This window comes from Prenolepis imparis, unplaced genomic scaffold, assembly GCF_030444845.1.
Source record: "Prenolepis imparis isolate NDT839.2.m4 unplaced genomic scaffold, iyPreImpa1.0 SCAF_4, whole genome shotgun sequence".
Taxonomy (NCBI): domain Eukaryota; kingdom Metazoa; phylum Arthropoda; class Insecta; order Hymenoptera; family Formicidae; genus Prenolepis; species Prenolepis imparis.
The window spans coordinates 21,058,534-21,076,405 of NW_028141162.1; the positions used below are offsets into that span (position 1 = coordinate 21,058,534).

General features: G+C 27.3%; 1 pseudogene; it reads right to left on the reverse strand.

Annotated features, from left to right (window-relative positions):
- LOC145935639 (uncharacterized) lies at nt 1-8,048 on the reverse strand (annotated as a pseudogene).
- Nucleotides 8,049-17,872: the final 9,824 nt, after the last annotated feature.

Sequence of the window (17,872 nt, forward strand, 5' to 3'; positions counted from 1 at the left end):
TCATGAAATGCTCTTCGGCACACTGTATATCCGGTTTCGTGGATATATCATCTTTCCATTATGGACTACGGAGACATGCGAGTGCATTCCGCAGTAATAGATTGTCCGTGATATTTCCACCTTGCACTGGATAACTTCTGCATGATTGTAGTCCGAGAGTTGTAAGAGTTGCACGTAGGCGTCGGTTGAATTGGGTTTCCGTATATCGAGATTGCATTCTCCAACATCGAGCAACGATACCGAAGTAATATTCAGATGTTGTCCGCCACAATCGAATCCAATAAGAGCGTGAATCGAGTTAATGAGAACGAGAATCGCGAAGTACATCTGTAATAATGCATAGTGAAGTATATATATATATATATATGTCAAATGGTCTGTTCCGAGACACTATCCGATAATTATTGACGCATTCCGAGACATTCGTATGATTCGAGGACTGACCTGGAAAAATTTTATGTCAAATGGCAGTTTCCGAGACAGTCCTGGAAAATTAATGTATATACATATGAGAAATGTCCAAATAAAAAGAAATCCAAATAAAAAAAAAGATGTATACAAATGTTATTCGTCAATGCAAATTGAAGTATAAACAATATAATATTGTATTTCTACCACAAAAACTGTCAATATATTTATATAATTAAGAAAATCGTGTATATAAGAGAATACACATAATAAACATATACAAAAAATATGAAATTGAAAAACACAATAATATTTAATATATTTAAAGTACAAATATTCTTGAAAAACCATGATTAAAAATATACCGCATATAATGTAAAAATAGTGATAGTCACTATGATTTTCATTATGTAAGAAAAACATTGTACTGGAAACGAACATTAGGCTACAAAATTCCATTTCCATTTTCTTAATTCTTTAATGCACCTAACGTACACATCAAAATTTAGAAACGGTCAGGCAATCACATCACACATCTTTCCGCAAAAGTGTGTAATTTATAACAACAATCAATAATGTAAAAGACGTAACTCATATATAATACATATATATATATAAATGTTTAAAGCTAAATAACCTTGATTGCTAACTGGAAAATTAAACAGGATATCTGAATAATAAATTAGAAATTACTTTATAGAGAATTAATAAAAATGTACTTCGAAAATAGTTGTTCAATCAAGTGTTTAATAAAATATTATTTATGAAAATATGCTTATGTCCTGGAAATAAACGTTAAACCACAAATTGTTTCTTTCAAAAATTCAACGCAATTAACATACGTACAAAATTTGGAAACGCGGACAAGTAATGCCAGCTCACATCTATCCTCAAAATCGTATAATTCATAACAATTTAAAAACAACGTGAAAGAAGTAATTCATATATAACTTAATATAAATGGTTAAAGTAATGCCTTGATTGTTTTCTAAAAAACTAAACGAGACATCAAAATAGAAAATTAGAAATTACTTGAAAAAGATTTAAATGTACTTCGAGGTGAGTTGTTAAATGTTTAATGTAGGACATTATTTACGATAATGTGCTTGTGTTCTGGAAACAAACGTTGGGCCACAAATCGGTATTTTTACTTTCAATAATTAACGCAATTAACGTACGTACAAAAGTTGGAAACGCGATCATGTGATATTAGCTCAAGTCTTTCGGCAAGGATACATAATTCATGTAAAAACAAATAACGCACAAGACGTAATTTATATATGTATAACATATATAGAAATGGTTAGAGCAACGCCTTGATTGCTTTCTGGAAAACTAGACGAGACATCTAAATAGAAAATCAGAAATTATTTGAAAGAAGCTTAGGATAAATGTACTTTGAAACAAGGTATTCATTTAAGCGTTTAATAGAACATTATTTACGATAATATGCTTATGTCCTGGAAACGAACGTTAGGCCACAAATCGATATTTTCACTTTCAATAATTCAACGCAATTAACGTACGTACAAAAGTTGGAAACGCGATCATGTGATATTAGCTCAAGTCTTTCGGCAAGAATACATAATTCATAACAATGTAAAAACAAATAATGCACAAGACGTAATTTATATATAACATATATAGAAATGGTTAGAGCAACGCCTTGATTGCTTTCTGGAAAACTAGACGAGACACCTAAATAGAAAATCAGAAATTATTTGATAAGGGCTTAGGATAAATGTACTTTGAAACTAGTTGTTCATTTTAGTGTTTAATATGACATTATTTACGATAATATGCTTATGTCCTGGAAACGAACGTTAGGCCACAAATTGATATTTTCACTTTCAATAATTCAACATAATTAACGTATGTACAAAAGTTGGAAACGCGGTCATGTGATATTAGCTCAAGTTTTTCGGCAAGAATGCATAATTCATAACAATGTAAAAACAACTAACGCACAAGACGTAATTAATATATAACATATATAGAAATGGTTAGAGCAACGCCTTCATTGCTTTCTGGAAAACTAGACGAGACATCTAAATAGAAAATCAGAAATTATTTGATAGGGGCTTAGGATAAATGTACTTTGAAACTAGTTGTTCATTTTAGTGTTTAATAGGACATTATTTACGGTAATATGCTTGTGTCCTTGAAACGAACGTTTCGTCACAAATCGATAATTTCTTTTAATAATTTAACGCAATTAATGTACGTAAAATTTGGAAACATTATGAAATATTAGCTCACGTTTTTTGGCAAAAGTACTTAATTCATAACAATGTAACAACAAATGACCTAAAGACGTAGTTTATCTAACACATATGCAAATGTGTTTAGAGCAATACCTTTACGATATTTAAATAAAAATTAGAAATTATTTTTATTTAAATATCGTAAAGGTACTGCTAAGTATTTTGAGGTGAATTGTTCGTTCAAGTTTTCAATAAAATACATTATTTTGATCTTGTTTTAAAAATAGACTACTAATTAATATTTTCACTTTTTTTTAACGAAATCAATTTATTTAACGTACGTACAAAACTGGTAAGCGCGGTATTATTATAAGATATTGCTATGAATAATATTCAAATACAATAAATATAAATTTCCCTAAAAAAATAATATTTATTTTTTATTTTTATTCTAATTTATAGTATCATGTAAAAAATTCATACGAACTAAACCTTTGTTATATAAACGCAGTATTTTTTAATGTAGAATTGATGTTAATATAAAATTTTATGATAAAAGTTAGAAGTAAATAAATTTATAATTAACTATGTAATATACTCTATTTCAATTTATTTGGTATTGCCATAATAATACATGCAAAGTACAGTATCTTAATTATCATAAATGTATCTTTTTTATAATTATATATATTAATATATCAGTATATGTTAATCATAAATAATATTCGCTTAATTTTGTTTTATAAAATTTCAATTGATTATGTTATGTACTTAATATTAATCTTATATCAATATTATTTCATTTGTCTTTTTCATTTCATTTCTTCAGTCTTGTAATTTATTTAATTAGTTAAAATATAATATTTTATTACATGTGGATTATAAGAACTAAAATCATGTTTTCAAAATTAAATACAAATATTTTTATAAAATTTCGTTTAAAATCTCTTAATAAAGTAAATAAACCTTTCTTATTAAAAAAAATAACCAAAAAATTTCTTTTAATATCTGTTAATAAAGTAAATAAACTTTTCTAATATTAAACAAAAAATAAACATTTCTATAATAAAAATAATTATTTTGTTTTTTATCACATATTGATACCGATATTGCACCTGAATATGTTTTTATATTCTGATATCGCTACATTTTGTAACATTTTTATTGCGTTTTGCATTACAAATTTGATTGTGTAGCCAAGTCTTTATTGTTGCTGGCTGACGATTTTTCAAAATATTATTACGCGTTTTTAACGTTATTTCTTTTAAAGAAGGTAAAGTAAAATTATTAATATACTTTTCAAATAAGAATAAAGCTGTTTTTCTTTCTTCTTCTGTCCAACGTATTCTTCTGGTCTTTCCGTAAGGAGGTGCTAAAAATGAATTATATATAAATCTATAAACATATTATCATAAATTAAAATAAATAATAATTTTAATAATAAAAGAAAAATTATACATTTTTTAGATTATTTTATTTATTGTAGCTGCAATTTTAAAAATTACTTACTGAATCGTTTCTTTTTTTTGACACATTCATCATCTGAACTACTGTCATTTTCTATAGCGCGTTTATTTATATCCTTTCGTTTTAGCGGAGTCTTCTTTAAATTTTTTTTAACAAGTGGTAATGTGTTACTTTCTGATGTTTCATCTTTAATTAAATTATTAAGAATGAATTTTATATAAAAAAATTGTAATAAAAGTTTTATTTATGATATATGATAAATTAGATTGTATCATATGAAATTGTCATTTCTATATTAAAATAGAAATTTTTAAGAAAATTAATTTTTTACAATTAGAATAGCATTAATAGAATTTTTTGCCAACGTAATATTAAATTGTATTATATATTCCATTTTTGAAAAATTCACGATTTTTAGACGAAAATAAACAAATTATAAAACATATCGAATATTAACAATTCTATATGATACAACAATAGGCATATATAATATAATAAATTAATCCTTGTTATAAGAGAGAGCGCCGAAACGTATGAAGGACAGAAATAACATTCTGGGCATTTCTGTCTTTTTTGATCGCGTAGTGGTAAGAATAACATTTTCCTTGACGGTGGAAGTACCTCATTTTATACACGTGTATTCCCCTCATTCGATTTCATCACTACTATTCTCACTCAAAACAAGAAATGTTCATAATTTTACAATATTTCTGTCCTTCATATGTTTCAATGCTGCCTCTTACGACAGAGAGCAGTCTATTATATATGTCTATCGATACAATCTAATATAATTGTCAAGTATAATATAAAAGTATTTCATAATTACTCTAAAATTACAGAAGCTATTATTAAAATACCTGTGTTTTGAATATCGTTACTACTATTTTCTGAAGTATTAGTATCCATTGTACTGTTAGATATTATCGAATTGCTTGTTGTATTAGTAGTGTCAGTATTTGTAATGCTATGTGCAGATATATTTTGAGTTTTCTCTAAAATTTTTGCCATATTTAAAATATCTGATTCTGCCACAGGTTGTCTGTAAATATTTTTATGTATATCTTTATGGTGACCCATAAAATCAGCAATAAGAGAAATTTCAGTATCTGGTAAATGTGCACATTTTGTAGCCATATCTTTACGTAAAATAGTTCCTCTTAAACTTCTTTTGTTCTCTGCTCCACATATATTAGAAAATTCACGCATTAATTTACTCGCCCTTAAATATCGAAATCGTCTTTTATCTGTACTCGGCAATCCGAATACATATGGATTTTTAGAGCTTACTCCTGCCATTTCTCGATATTTTAAAATTACTTCTATAGTTTCCTTCATTTTCGCATTTAAAAGGACTGGAACATTACGATTTAACTTGCCACGAATGGTGAAACGAATGTATTTTAAAGCAGATTTTTTTTCTTCTTCTGGCAATCTCTTATATAATTCATCTTCTTCTGTAATTTTCATAAAATTTTTATAATCAACAATATAAGCTCTCTCTATTTCTCCTGCACGGCGCCGATTGAAGATTTGAATTAATATTAATATTACTTCAGCGAGTGATTTCCAAGCATGAAATGTGAAATCATTTTCTATTTTTCGCATGTTAGATATTCTTTCTTTTTCCAAATAGTTAGTTAGTTTCTTGATATCTGATGTTTTTGGAAGATTTACTATTTTTTTTCGGCTATTTCTAGTTCGCATTTCTATAACTGTTTTATTAACAGTACTACCATACTCGACTTCTAAGATTTTCAGAAAATTTTTTGCTAATTTTTGTTTTTCATATTCATGTTGTTTAATAAATTCGTTAATTAAAATCTTACATAGTTTTTTTAAACATGTGCCTAAAGCTGTAGCATTATACGGTATTTCATATGATTCTGTGTCTTCATTATATTTAGCAACTATATTTACTGCTTTTATAGCAATATCATAATATTTTGGATCAAATAGCATTTGTAATTCTTCTATTTTTGGTTCAATTGATCTCAATGCTTCTAAATATCGTCCAACAAGTCGTAACTGTTGTCGTATGTGATCTCCTAAATGCTGCAATCTATGAATTTGACAGAGATAATTTCCATATAATATAATAAGTAAGTCGTATTTTATTAAGTTGTAAATGTTGTCATTTCGCATTATCGGAAGAATGTCTTTTCTTAATTTAAAGCTTGCTCGATTATGAACAGATTGTGCAGCGCTTCGTCCTAATTTTAATATATTTCGAACTGTATCTTTCTTCTTAGCGCAAATGCGATAATGGTGCCTCAGATTATTTATTGCATAATGTCCTCCACAATTGGAACATGGTAAAAAATGAGAACCACATTGCTTCTCTTTTTTAGTAGGTCTTCTTACAACAATCATGGAACCACTATTTAGATCTGCTTGTGTATTAAATTCAAAGTTACCCTTTTTTCTTATTTTACTTATTGCTTCTCTCCGCTCCGCAGATTTCTTTGGAAGCGATACAAACTTTTTTACTTCTTCTTCATTTCGGTGTTTCAACTCTAGATGCCGAGCAATTTTAGTTTGCATAGTATTGCAGTAAAAGCAAAAATTAGATTTTTTATCTCCTTTTGGCCCTTGAGATAATTCTACAAATAATTCATCATCTTTGCAGGTTCTTATTTCTTTTTCTACTAGCATATTGTTTTTATTTTCTGAACAATTCCTTGATGCATCAGATTTATTTACTTTTAAATCATCAATTTCACAATTCTTTTCGTTTTCAATATCACTAGAGCTATTATTTGAATTCTGACTATAAATAGATGGTTCATAATCCGGATCTTCATCGTCACTTTTATTAATTGAAATTTTATCTTTTTCTAAATCTGAAATAATAAATATTTATTTTCAAATATCCTATTAAAAAATATGGATATTATAATATTTTGTTTTATTTTGTCAAATTATAGAAATGCTAAGTAAAAGAAAATAGTTTAATAATTAATAAATCTTATTTATTGACAAATTCATAAATTAGTAATTAATGAATATTAACCTTAATAAAATAACACAATAAAAATTAAATTAGATTAAACTTATATTTTAATTATTTTTTAGTTAGCTTCAAAAAAACTCGTAAACTTATTTTTTAGTTAGCTTCAAAAGAACTCGTAAACTTATTTTCATATAATAGCAAAAGATAATAAAATAAGTATTGATTTATATTTTATAATTTTAAATAAATATTGATATTTTGATGATAGGAAAGCATATTTGTGAAAATCCTAATTACTAAGAATTATTTCACAATAAGTTTATTAATATATCTAAGTTTAATATTATTAACTTTTATAATTCATTTTTATAAATATACAGTAACTATACTTCTGCCAGCAAAATTAATACCAAACACAATTTAATTACTTTTTAAATGTCTAATAAATAACATGTCACATACATATAGGTATACATACCTGTGTGTTGCGAGACATTTGTAATTTGTGGGTTGTAGTGTAATTCATTATTGTTATGAAAATCATTTACTGTAGAAGAATTGTTAACATCCATTAAGTCACAAAATGTTACTAAAGTATTATCCAGTTCAGTATTTTCACAGACAGATGTAGACACAAATTTATTTTCAGCTGATATTTCATGAGTCATTTCTTTACTATTGTTGATTAAACTTGTATTAAAATTTATCGAATTTATTACGTCTGTTATATCAGAAAGTTCTAAAGATTTCTCTAAAATGGATGTATTGAATGAATCTGTTAAATCCTTTTTTTTTGGTAAAATAGTTATATTTATTTTGCAGTTTTTGTCTTCTTTAATTCGAGGATAATTTCTAGGAGATTTGATATTATCTGATACATAACTTCCCAAATTTTCATTATTTGTTACATTAGTCTGTAATTCATCATTGTAGTGAAAATCAGATTTCACATTTAAATCTAAATATGAGTTTCCTATATTATTTGGATCTTCATATTGTCTATGAAATTGATTTATCATTTCTGTATTTGAAACATATTTGTCATCATTTATTATATTAATCTGCTCATTATCTGAAAATAATTTAAAAACTCTACATATATCATATATTTTGTCGAAAGATCTATTATAAAAATTAAAAAGAATTTATTTAATATTTTTAAGGCATGTAAATACTAAAAATATATATTTTGTATAATGTATATAAATACTTATAAATATAGTATATCTAACAATAAGTTCTATTTTATATGGCATATATAGATGTACATATATATGTATCTCTCATTTTAAGCATAATTTTAAATTAAAATACATAAAACTTTCTGATGATTTAGCTAGTTTTGTAATGCTATATTTTGTGTGCTGATAAATATTAATTTATATTTATTGTTAATATTCATTTTTATTTAGTCATTATTCAATGTATAGCGATACATATCAAATTGATTATCATATATTAATTTTTTAAAATTAGTGTGATATTATCTTGTATTATTAAACTATCTATATTTAAAAAGTTTATTTAATATAGATAGTTTAATAATACAAGATAATATCACACTAATTTTAAAAAATTAATATATGATAATCAATTTGATATGTATCGCTATACATTGAATAATGACTAAATAAAAATGAATATTAATAATAAATATAAACCAATGTTCATCATTACACAAAGTATGGCATTACAAAACTAGCTAAATTATCAGAAAGTTCTATTTTTATTTATAAAAATCAATATACGATAATCAATTTGGTATGTATCGCTATACATTGAATATTGACTAAATGAAAATAAATTTTAACAATAAATATAAATTAATATTTATCAGCACACAAAATATAGCATTACAAAACTAGCTAAATCATCAGAAAGTTTTACATACATAATATAATGTATATAAATGCTTGATAAATATAGTATATCTAACAATAAGTTCTATTTTATATGGCATAGATATACATACAATACATATCTCTCATTTTAAGCATATTTTAAAATACATAGAACTTTCTGATGATTTAGCTAGTTTTGTAATGCCATATTTTGTGATGATAAATATTGATTTATATTTATTATTAATATTCATTTTTTTATTTAGTCAATATTGAATGTATAGCGATTCATATTTAAGAATCAGATAACATATTTAATTAATAAATATTTATTACATAACATACCTAACTGATCATGTATCGGTTTTTTAATATTAATATCAGGGTTACTTTGTACTATTGATGCAGTTATTTCTAAATGATCAGACATGACTTTATTGCACAAAGTTTCATTATTTGCAACCTGGATATTTGATGATTTGTCAATGTTCTTTATTATAACCTTTGGTGAACTAGTATCAATACTTTTTTTTATTTCTAAAAGAGTGTGTCTTTCATCTGAAAATAATTAATTAATTATACTTGTTTCTTTCTTAGTAATATATATTTTATTATTCTTTGTAACTTTCTAAAAGTCCAAAGATTAAATAATATTCTACTTACCCGACTTACAAAGTAATATTCCAACGCATCGTTTTCTATTCTCTAGTTTTATCCAATAATTTTTCTTCTTTTTATGACTAACATTACTAGATTCCACAACGATTAATTTTTTAGTATATTTAATTTTAAGTAAAGAAAACATAATTATAAAGGCTAAAAATATGAAAAACGATGTACAGTATTTTCACCAAAACTACTGATTACGCGCGATTTAAGACATAACCTACAGTGCGCATCGTGTGTTCGATACATAGGTGTGTTCTAAAATTCACTGCCAGTTCACGTCACGTATAGATTTCTATAGATTTCCAGTACTGACAGTGAATTTTGGAAACATTTGGAACACAACCGTAATAGCAAAGTTTGTACAATAATAATAAGTTTTTACAATATAAGAAATATATTTGGTTTTAGCCCACAGTATATTTAAAAAAGGTTCACAACACAAGGTTCTTCGAAGATTTAAATATTTTTAAAAAATTCCATATATTTTATGTTTGTCCTAGAATATGCCATTATACATAGAATTTTTCCAGGACAGTCCTGGAAATTACCATTGTCCTGAAAACTGTCATTACGTAAATGTCTTGGAAAACATTGAAAACGTAATATCTCAAAAACGGAAATAAATAATTAATTTTTTAAGATCAACATGAGTTTGAATCTTAATGCTTTACTAGAATACAGTTAAAAAATATGATATTTCGAAGTGTCCCGGAACAGACCATTTGACATATATACATATATATATATATATATATATATATATATATATATATATATCGGATATTGTGGCGACAGTTTTGAGCAAGGATTGGTTATTCTGACGACATCTGGCTATTTTGACGACCGTCGTGAAAGTTTTAACCGTTCTAATGTACACTTTGACGACTGTCGTCAAATTATCAGTAATGGTGAATCAGATTTTTTAACGACACTATAGATTGACGACTGTCGTCAAATTATCAGTAATGGTGAATCAGATATTTTAACGACACTGTATAGATTGACGACATTCTGTAGACAACATACTTGTGAATTTACTTCATATTTTGACTAAAATACACTAATTTGATTAATTAAATAATTTTAAACAGAAGCAAAATTTTTTAATTTACAGCTATATTCTCTAGACAAAATTTGAAAAATTTTTGTGTGTTTGAGATTGCAAAAGCAATAATAAGCTAAAACTTTATGGTATTACGTGAGGTTAGAAAATTTGTCACATTGTATTATAGTATATAATTATTTATTAATTATTTACGATAACACATTAAGTAGAAATCAAAGCTACAAATCTATATAGTGTAATATATTTCAATATTGTAGTAATTTTTAATACGAAATCGATTGACATGACATATTTCTTAACCTTTGTCATTCCCTTTTAATGTGTTATTTCTTTTACAGTCTCGAAGAATACATAATAAAATTTCGAAATTTTTTTTTTTAACAAGGTAGTGTTAAATGAGTACTTTCATCAAAGTATAAGATAAGTTGCTTAGTAATTTGAAATATATCTCTGCTCTTTAATTTTGATATATAACAATGTTTTTATCAATATTTCAATAATTATTTAGTCTTTTTTACTTTCAGTGGTACAAATTAATATTATTGCGACGAATAACATCATTGTGTCTACGTAATGCACACCAATACTATAACTATAAAAGATGCATTTAAAGTAAAACTCTAATTTTAAATTTGAACATTATTTGTGTTGTTTACTAAACTAATGAGGTAACTTTAATAGCTATTAAATGTATATACTATGTATACGCTGACAACACTTTTACTAAAATTACCTGCACATGAAATTCTAATTTATATTGCTTTTAATTTAGATTATTAAATATCAATTTTTTTCAACTTTTACAGAAGCTGGGAACGAGATATTGTATGCAATTATAATAATCAGCAAAACAAGTCTTTAGTTAACATCAGAAGATTTATATCAAGAAAAAATACATTTACAAATCATGAAATTCTGTTAAGCGAGAGTTTATTATTATTGTTTCCGCTTCCAGAATCTTATGAAGTGTTATGGAATCATCTGCTATGATTAATTTAGATGCTGCTTATTGAAGGAAGATCAATATATTTCTAATCTTTATACATGTCTGCAAAATCCATAAAAAATTTATATTTCTAGTCAGGTAATACATCTGTGTGCATATAACTCAAAATAATCTTATATGATTTATCCACATGCAGCATAATATATATATATATATATATATATATCATGATTTAAATAATATATGTATACTTGTCATACCTGTTATCAGCATTTTCTCACAAATAACTAAATTAGTAAATCAAATTTAATAAAATTAAGCTGCCAGTTTTGTAATATATGTGTATATATAATATATAATATATAATATTGCTTTCTGAATGTAACATGTTAGAACATCCATTTTATACCTTGGTTTGTACATATTATCTACAATGAAATGTTACGTCCTGTGGACTCCACGATTCTTTTCTTTCAAAGAATGCAAGGCGATGATTGAAAAATCACAGGCGTGGGAATAAGACTATGATCTGGCAGGCGAAGCAGCTGACCGGAGACGGTTAATCGTAAAAATAAAAATAAAAAAAGGAGAGATACATACCAGATGTAACTCGCGGTGTCTGAAATTCTCGCTTTGACTAGTTGACAACTCGCGCTTGAAAAGCAATAAAAATCTTTCTTTTAAAGGAAAATTTTACTTAAAAAGCAATAAAAACTTTTTAGAAGGAAATCTCCACTTGAAAATCAATAAAAATTTAGAAGAAAACTTCCACTTGAAAACGAATAAAATTTTACCAGACTAACAACGATAACCGAATCCAAACAAATGCCGCCTGACAGATCACCGAGATAATCTCGAGAGGATAATAAAAATATAAACCTCAACAAATTCTCCATTGGTCAAAACCTAGGACCCTAAACAAAAGCCCTGACCAATCCCGATAAACTTTTAAAGTCAAGAGACGCCTCCGGGACTGAAAGGGCGTCATTGAAAAATTTCCTATTCGTCAGGAAATCTTAACAAACTAACGGGAAGGAGGAGCAAGAAGGTTTATATACCCGCGATATCCCTCGAGAGATTAGATTTTTAGTCCGAACTTTCGAGCGCAGTTTGCCGTGTATAAGCTATCCGAGATCGTATCTAGACTCTTCGGACCTTTATACTTTCAATTTCGAAATCCGCTTTCAACTCGAATTTCGACGTTCGTTAGAGTGCAAGTGAGGAAAAAACATAGTGGAAGTCCGGAAGACCACACCAGACTAGAACCCTGCAGCAATTAACAACGCACTCTACTAACAGTAAATCAAGACACACATATATGTATATAACAAGGGAAAAAGATAAAGTACAATTTTCACCCCGTATCAAAATAATTCTTGGATTTAAGATAAAGCCATCTTCTTTATCTCCTTTTGCGCAAGTGCTATCATATCCAACTCTAAACCTTCTTCTCCCTCTCTCTTTCATCCCGAAAAATCACTCAGGATTTCCCGTGATAACGGCGAGATTTGTGATACCGTTTACCATACCTTTCCCCTATCCAATATTATCCAGTCTCTCTCTCCCTCTCTCTCTCTCTCTCTCTCTCTCTCTCTCTCTCTCTCTCACCCTTCCTCTCTCTCTAGAATACTACAAGCGCAAGGAATAAGAAATAAAATTAATAACGACAGAATGAAACGAGAATAGTATTCCAAGAATTATTTCGAAATTGCTCTCGATCGCCTCGATCTATTTTTCTTATCGTTCGTCATTCTTAGTGGACGACTTAAAAAAGCGGACTTCGAGAGCTGGAGCAAAGCATGCGCGAAATCGTCGAAATCGACGCCTGAGACAAGAAGTGGCTCGGGCTACGGCCTATTCATTCCCGGACGATAGTCCAACTCAAGAATTATTAGAGCGCCTAATTATAGAACACATTAATATAATAAATAAACACCGCAGAAATAGGAACCCTGACACTCCCCTTGACCCTCTGATTTCCTCTCCAGAGCCATCGCACATTCCATCTTCTGCACCTCAGAACCACCCTCCCTCTCCTCGTCTCAATCATTCTCCCTCCCCTTCACCACTTAATATAGAGTGTGACGAAGGTTGCACTTGCCAAGAGGCAGCAGAAATCCCCTTCCTTTATAACGAGGCCTACTCCTTTTTAAGGAGACACATCGGGCAAATTCCATTCCAACGCGAAGATGAATGTTATAGATGGCTCCTTTCTAATTTCCCTATACTAGAGCTCCCACTCCCAGAAGGTGTTTACACCTGCGGGCCAGACGTTCCCGATGAAGAGCAGTTCATGAGAATTGTAGCGGGAAGTCTCCCCGGCGCCCTCATCCCTATGTTTACCCCTATCCATCCCAACCCCATCGGATTCCCCGTCGATATCCTCCGCGCTTTCCTTTTCCCTTCCATCGTCGAAATTACCGAACTTTCTTAACCTAGAATTCTCTCTTACACGCACAAACATGGACACAAAATTATACATCTATTAGCATTTAGATTATTGTAACCACCAATCGGGAAAATTTAAACAATAACTCTTACCCCTTTCTGCCCCGATTGAAGACCTCCGTACTAATGTATCACCCGCGACCCATACACATACATTCACTCTTCATTAGCAACTAAGTCCGTCGATTATATTATTATGTATATAAATTCTTTCGTCTCTATATTAGGATTAAATTTATAAATTTCAACACAAATGATTTTCATTTATTAATAACCCGTTCCCACTCATTCCCGTAAACCAGGATCACACAAGGTCCCATCCTGCGTAAAAGAGATTAAATTCTCTTGCCAAAAAGGGACCACCGAGCGAACGGCCCTTTAAATAGAGTAAGAGCGACCCTTGCGGTCGTTGACCTATTTGGGCCCAGACGTTCGTTCGAATCGAACAGACGGATAGTCTGCCGTCGTTCGAAAAGATAAATTTAGTTACATCCTTCCTTTCGACTCTTCCTTCCTTGAGTCTGGACGTAACAGAAACATAAATGCCACTTTACTTTAGAAAGATTTTTTCAGAACAAGGATTAATTTTTTTCAAAGCTTTAAAATGCTATACACAGATGTGTCAATACTCCGATAACATTTTACAGAATTCTTAGAGAGACATAACATTCTGAAAGCGGAAACAGTAATAATGAACTCTCGCTTAACAGAATTTCATGGTTTGTAAATGGATTCTCTTGATATTTGATGTCAACTAAAGTCCTGCTTTGTAATTATTATGGATGCATAGAATACCTCACTTCTATAAAAGTAAAATTAACATTTAGTAATCTACATTAGAAACATTATTTAGAATTTCACACATATAAGCTAATTTTAATAGAAATATTATCAGCATAAAACTATCAGCTACTAAATATAAAGTTTGGTAAAGTTTAGTTAAGTTTAGTAAACAATAACATTGAGATTTAAAATTAGAGTCATACATTGTAATAAAGCACTGTGAAATAACATGAGGAAATATGTCATATCCCATACAGCACAGAAACTTTTCAGAAATATCTCAAAAATATTTCATGTGATAGGTTGAAACATGTCATAAATATTGCAAAATGTTTCTGCAACAACTCTGAGACAGCTCTGGAATAGCAAAATGTCCGCGATTCTTGCACTTGAAACCTTATAGAAAGGTTGCTGAAAGGTTAAAATAATAAATCTGCAACCTTTCTGAAATATTCCCAAAAGGTTACTGAAATGATTGAAACCTTTTTGAAATATTGCTGAAAATTAACTGAAATAATTTTAAAAGTTTTTTGTAATATTGCAAACATATTACAAAACTCTTATTGAAATAAATTTAAAATATTTTAGAAATAATATTTAAATTTATTATATTCATTGCGCAAATATTTAAAAAATTACAGTAAAAATTATATACAAAATATACCTAATGTTGTACGTTTTTATTTAGTATTTGCAATGTAATTAAAATATAATAAATGTAAACATGATTTTTGAAATATGTTTAATGAAAAGAATGCATATAATAGCTAAATCTAATAATATTCATATATTTTCTCTATTTCTCTAGAAAGTGTGATGTTGATTATTTTGATAAAAAAATTATGTGATAAAGAGTTATCTTAACATATTTTCCTCTTTTCTTCCACAAGTAGTGTTGTTGAAAAGAGAGGATTATATATAGATATATAATTCTTTTTGCGACCAACACTTGTATTTTTGGAAGAAAAAAAATAATATGCATAAAATAGCTCTTTGTCGCATTTTTTTTTGTCAACTGATTAGCTTCACACTAAAGGGTCGAATGTTAGATCTCTATTAAGTATATACATCATTGATATAAGAATTGTAAATATATATGTAATTTGTTCTTATAATAATAAGTATTTTAGTTTTAGGATATAGATGAAGAAACACATATAATAAGCAATAAACAATACACTTTTATAATTTTTATTATTTATTTGAGTAATATATTGTAGTATTTTAATAGTTATTATTACATAAAATAAAAATTATTTACTGTTCTAATAATATAATTGAAACTCAATTCCAACAATTAAGAGAACTCTAAACTTTTTAATTAAGCGAAAACTAAACTTTTTAATAACTATATTAATTTTAACTTTCTTCTCAAAAACAAAATAAATTTTTTTTTAAATTAAAAAAATTAATCTTTTTCAACACAAAATAAACTTTTTACTAAATTAAAAAAATAGTATTTTACTATATAAAATAAACATTATACAAAATAACATTTGAATTTCTATTTAGATAATATTATTTGTTGTTCAGGTAACACATAACATAAACTTTTCAAACACAAAATAAACTTTTTTCTTAATTAAAAAACAAAGTTACAAGCAAGAGATTTATTCCGATGTCTGTTCTTTTTGTTTTCGTTGTAATCGTTCCCTGAATAAATATAACGATTAATAAGTACTTTAATATGTAAAATAAACAATCTCACTTCTCATTGATATTTACTTACTCATCTCTGTCATGTCGTAATTTGCCCTGGATGAACCATTTAGAGATGACTTCGATAATTTGTTTGTCATCCGTTTCAAACTTTGCATGGACACATTCTAAATAAACAAGGAAATTTATTTTATTAATATTAAGATTACCATCTTCAAAATTATATTATTGAAAATATTGATGTGCTTACAATATACAATATAATTAAATAATTATTTTATTTATTTTAAAAACGAGAAACTAGTAGTTTCAATATTAACTTACTTTTTATGCATTTGGTTAACAATAAATCTTTGAAAGGCTCTTTTTTCATACTTTTCCCATTCCAACAATATAGCGTTGAAAGGTAATTACTAATAAAATTTTTGAGAATAACAATTATCATGTCATGATACGTTTTTCCACCTAACTGTCTCATAAAGTTAACCTACATACAAATTAAAAATAATAGCCACATTATTAATTATATTAAATTTTAAACAAAGTAATCGTCTAGATTTTAATGAAAAAAAAAATAAAATTAATTGATGTAATAAATTAAAAGTATCTCAACGTATATTTGAAATTACATAATACGAAGACTTTTTGATATTGCATACGTAATCATTTTCGAGACTAACAATAAATATGTTTAAATAAATTCCTTCTAAATTTACAAATTTTAATTTCAGTTAGTTTTCTTGATAAAAAACTTCATGCTTTAACATAATATATTAAACCTAATACAGTTTCTACAAAAACTAAAAAATTTTATTTAAAAAATTCGTAAAAGTAATTTTTAAGTTTATAAGTTTTAAGTTTTTAAGTTTATAAAAAGCGATTTTTTTTCTTAAGAAGATTCTAAAGAATCACTTTATTTGACTAACTAAAATATTCTTGCAACACTTTCAATAAAATTATATAATTAGTTCTTCCTATTCTTAGTCAATTTCAAAATAGTGACATATATACTAACCAAAACGTGTTTTTATTTTGTGTAATCTCAACATTCGTTGACTTGCATTATGAAGTGTGAACAGGCCAATAAATTTCCTTCTTCTGATGATTTATGGTCTTACCGTTTTATTGAAGAAATTAGCGTCTTGGAGTTGAAACTCTAAATTTGTCACATCATCAATGGTCTTCAAAGGCAAACTTAGAAAGTCTTCCAAATCCACAAGTTCATTTTTTGTGTCATTTATGCTCTGTAGCCTTTCTTCAAGTACGATCAACTTTCCATCAATACGCTCTAATTTAGAATCTATTTTATTGCATTTACGCAATATTTCTTTCTTAAACTCTAAAATATTAATTATATTAATACAAATCAAAATCGATCAATACAATAGAATATAAAAATGATAATTTTGTATTATTAGTGAAGGTTTTTTT